Genomic DNA, 210 nt, shown 5'->3' with positions numbered 1-210 from the left:
GGCCGCCGGGCGGGAGCGGGTGCACAGGTGCCGCCGGCCCCGCCAGAGGCGGCGGCTGCGCCAGAGCCCGGCCCGTCGCTCCCGCGCCGCCGCCAGGCCGCGGCCCTGCCGAGCCCGCCCCCGGGCCCGCCCCCCGCCACCTGCCGCCCCGCCGCCGCCGCTGCCCGCGCCCATAGGCCGGCCGGGCGCCCGCCCCGCGGCGGGCCGGCG

The sequence above is a fragment of the Falco naumanni genome, chromosome 13 (assembly GCF_017639655.2).
Source record: "Falco naumanni isolate bFalNau1 chromosome 13, bFalNau1.pat, whole genome shotgun sequence".
Lineage (NCBI taxonomy): Eukaryota > Metazoa > Chordata > Aves > Falconiformes > Falconidae > Falco > Falco naumanni.
This window is presented reverse-complemented; position numbering follows the sequence as displayed.